This window comes from Leucopleurus acutus, assembly GCF_964270905.1.
Source record: "Leucopleurus acutus genome assembly, chromosome: 1".
In the NCBI taxonomy this organism is placed as follows: domain Eukaryota; kingdom Metazoa; phylum Chordata; class Mammalia; order Artiodactyla; family Delphinidae; genus Leucopleurus; species Leucopleurus acutus.
In genome coordinates this window covers 62,275,579-62,280,055 of record NC_139142.1, presented here as the reverse complement: position 1 = coordinate 62,280,055, position 4,477 = coordinate 62,275,579, and the positions used below count along the sequence as shown (strand labels likewise).

The following is a 4,477-nucleotide window of genomic DNA, read 5'->3' as shown; positions in this document are numbered from 1 at the left end:
AGAAATGGAAGCATATGTCCACACAAAGACTTGTACATGAATGTTCATAGCAGCTTTATTCATAATAGCCAAAACTTGGAGACAACTCAACTATCCATCAACAGGTGAGTGGATAAAGAAATTGTGGTGTTATTCATTCAGTGAAATGCTACTTGGCAGTACAGAGGAATGAACTACCACTACAAATAGCATGGATGAATACAAAAGACATTGGCTTAACCAAATAAGCCAGACAAAAAGAGCACATATAATGTAAGACCCCACTTATATGAAATTCAAGAACAGACAATAATTCACCGTGACAGAAATGAGATCAGTGCTTGCCTGCGGCTTAGGGTGAGAGTATAAAGGAAACTTCTTTGAGGAAACTTTTTGGGATAATGGAGATATTCTATATCTTGTCTGGGGTGATGATTACATGGGTATATACATTTGTCTAAGCTCATCAAATTGCATATTTAAAATGGGTGCATTTTATTTATGTGTTAGTATATTCCCACTAAGGAGCCCTCACCTCTCACGAAAGCCTGTAACCAGGTTCTGTCAGGCCTTGACTCAGTGAGCACGTGGGGACCCAGAGTAGTCGATTCAGAGGCTCATCTTCGAACTCCTCTCCTCCCCTTTCCCACTTCCAGCTCATTCCCTAGAGCTCACTCTGTTCTCTAACCTGACCCTTGACTCTTGAGCCACAGACTTTCCTGCCTTGCTTGTACAGTTTACATCATTAGGCTCCATTAGGGTGACCCAGAGATCTCATCTTCTGGGAGCTACGGATTAATTTGGTCTAATCAGCATTTCTTTGGGCGCATATTGGCTAATTCACCCTCTTATACCCTATTGATAGGCTGTTTCTATCAGATTATTCTGAAAGACTTCCAGTAGTAATCTTCTCTTATTCTTAGTCTAGTTCCTATATTTTTCTGGAACTATCCAGATTATTATAGTTTCCTGTATTCATCAGTTATTGCTACATTGGTAGAAATACATGTGTATACTTTACAGACAGATATATCCTTATTAGAGGAAACAGAACACCCATAGATATGCTCAAAGTTAAACGTGCTACTGCAGAAAACGAAGAGAAGACTTTTCTCTATTGGTGCCCTAACTGTGGGGTGCCTAAAATTGGGTCTTCCACTTGAATAAGTGGCTGAGTGAAATATTTTGGCTCGAATTTCATAACTTGTCACAGCGATCCCATTGGCTGTAGAGTGGTGGGTTGCCAAGAAGGCAATTCATTATCTCTCTGTCTCCCTGTGTGTTTAAATTTTGTTCTCTGTCCCTAAAGAGAGGTGATGCTATGGCTTACAACTAATATGCTCTTGCAGAGCTCTCCACACCAATTAGAAAAGTTCTGTGTTATGACACTCTTTGATAGGATGTTATGACACTCTTTGATAGAAAGCCATTGTCCCATTGAAGCGGAAACTTCATCAGAAGCACCGAGAATCAAGGGTATGCTTTAGACATGCCAAGTGGGAGGGGACTATCTGTGCTCACTGGGTCCATCAAACAAAGTATCTCCTACATAGGTCTTTCTATGCAATCTAGCTGGTTCCCTGCATTTACCTAGCCCCACCCTTATTCAGTACACAGTTGGAGGGAAGCCAGTAATATAGCATTTCTTAACTCACTATTTGGAACTCTTACCTGTTTATTTAAAACTCTGAAAGCCCTCTTTTGTGAAGACAAAGTTGCCTGCAGTGTATCAGTGGGTAAAGAGGATGGGGTCACCTCTTGACTGGAATCATGCTTTTCTTTGGGAATGGGTGAGAGACATTGCCATAAACTATGTCACAACACTTTTTTAGAATCATGAATTTTAATATCTCCATCTCCAACTGTAATTTCCTCTTAAAAAGACTTGCCTATGGGGCTTCCCTGGTGGCACAGTGGTTGAGAGTCCGCCTGCCGATGCAGGGGACACGGGTTCGTGCCCTGGTCCGGGAAGATCCCACATACTGCAGAGTGGCTAGGCCCGTGAGCCATGGCCGTTGAGCCTGCGCGTCCGGAGACTGTGCTCCGCAACGGGAGAGGCCACAACAGTGAGAGGCCCGCATACCAAAAAAAAAAAAAAAAGACTTGCCTAAGGTCTCATACCAGACTTCTCTGTCTGGAAAGTGGGAAGTTTAATTTCAGAGATGTGAAACCAAGTTTATATTTACTTGCCACCCAAGGTTCCTAGATACTCTTATGTTCCCTTTATGAGGGCTAAGAATTGCATAGATAACTCATTTCATCTTCTCTCTTTAGCTTTAATTAGAGCCAACTAAATTACAAATAGTAATGAACAAACAAAACAACATCAAAGTGGAAATTTAAAACACTGCTTTTTCCTATTCTTGGACCGCTTCTGATCAAAACATCTACGACTGAGCATATGGGATATCTCATTAAGTAAGTGTAAAGTTTTATGGGAAAAAGATGTACAATTCAACCACCTAGAGTCTTGTATAGCTAGACAATTCCTGACCTTGATATGATCACTCTCATCAGCATCTTTGAATCCAGACAGATTCCAATTAGACATATGGTGAAGAATTATGTTGAATTAGATGATAACTTTCAAAAGTGAATAAAAATGATTATGTTAATAGTGATGTCTTCTTGGAAAGTTTCCCAGTTTTTATTCAGGGAAGAATTGCTCTGATGTGTTTACCCGTGGTCCTTCCTGATCTTTATATTCTGGGTAGGATTACCTTTTAATTTTCCTATCCATCAATACCTGGCCATTATTATGCCCCCACCTTTTGGGGGGTCCAAAGTTGGAAATGTAAAAGTGTATCAGAAATTGATGAGGCAGTTGAGTAGAGCTCTTAGAAAGAAGACTGTCTGGTGGGTCAGGAAGACTGTATTCTAGTCTAAGCTCTATTATTTACCAGCCATGTGATCTTGGACAGATTACTTAATCTATGTCTTAGTTTTTTCGTCTTTTAAGTGGAGATGGTTATGTCTACTTTAAATGGGTAATGTTGTATTACACAGAAACAGGCATAGACGAGATGCTGAATAAATTCTACATCCAAAAAAGTTAGTGTCTGCAGGTCTAAATTTTCACAGGCTCTACAATAAGTCTAATAATTAAAAATATGGTTGCATTTCTCAGAACCAGCAAATGGCAGAACATGAGGGTCATTGGGATAAAGATAATAGCAATAAATTCTGTAGGAGGCATTTGTTTTTAATCCTTAGACGGTTCCAAGATATTGGTGCTTATCTACATATTAGAGTTAAGGTACAAAGAAGGAAGAGGATAAAAAAATGAATAAGGCAGGCTCTAGTGGCCCAGCGCCCTTGCGGCTTGTCGGGCGCGTGGGTCATGGCTGGCCCAGTGCGGGGCGAGGGGGCCCCAGGCCCTGGACCTGCTGCGGGCCCTGCCCCGTGTGAGCCTGGCTAACCTGAGGCCAAACCCAGGCTCCAGGAAACCGGAAAGATGACCAAGAGGTCAGAGAAGAGGTAGAAAATGTGGCAGGGGCCGCAAGGGAGAACGACAGAGAAGAACCCGGCCCTGGCTGGGCTTTGAGAGAGGCCACACTCCATTTTACCTTCGAATCTCAAAATATGGGTTTAATGAAGGACATAGCTTCAGACGCCAGTATCAGCCTTTGACTCTCAACAGGCTGCAGTATCTTTTTGATTTGGGTCGAGTTTGTCCTACACAACCTATTGACTTAACCCAACTTGTCAATGGGAGAGGTGTGAACTTCCAGCCATCTAAAAGGGATTAGGGTGTCCAGCTGGTAGAGGAGGGTGATGACACCTTTAAGGCGAAAGTTAACATTGAAGTACAGCTGGCTTCAGAGCTGGCCATCGTTGCAATCGAGAAGAATGGGGGTGTCGTCACGACGGCCTTCTACGACCCACGAAGCCTGGAAATTCTGTGAAAACCTATTGCATTCTTTCTCCGTGGACAACCCATTCCCAAGCGAATGCTCATCTCCAAGGCACTGGTACCCTACTACACTGATGCAAGGAATCGTGGTTACTTGGCGGATCCTGCTGAATTTCCTGAAGCAAGACTGGAGCTCGCCAAGAAGTACGGTTATATTTTACCTGATATCACGAAAGACGAACTCTTCAAAATGCTCAGTACTCAAAAAGATCCAAGGCAGATTTTCTTTGGTCTTGCTCCCAGGTGGGTAGTGAATATGGCAGATAAGGAAATCCTCAAACCTACGGATGAGAATCTCCTCAAGTACTACAGCTCCTGAGTTCCTTCCAAGATAACAGATGGTAAAAGAGCTCCAGAACGGGACTGAAACACACGTGTTTCCCATGGCATTTGCTTAATTTGTAATTCTGCAGATGTTGATGTTTTCTGTGTAATCATATCTCTCTTTTTTATCTAAATTAAAAACACAGTAAGCAAGAACTGTGTAGAGGATCTGGTGGATCTGTGTGCTTCTGTCTCAGAGATCTAAGCTCCCTGGTTCTCTGCCCAAGGAAGAGTGTAACTCTTAGACAATTTTCAGTTGAG

General features: G+C 42.3%; 1 pseudogene across 1 annotated transcript; it reads left to right on the top strand.

Annotated features, from left to right (window-relative positions):
• Positions 1-3,319: 3,319 nt before the first annotated feature.
• Positions 3,320-4,237, top strand: LOC309973178 (large ribosomal subunit protein uL15m-like; annotated as a pseudogene). Its single transcript has one exon. The product of its transcript is annotated as a large ribosomal subunit protein uL15m-like (transcript).
• Positions 4,238-4,477: the final 240 nt, after the last annotated feature.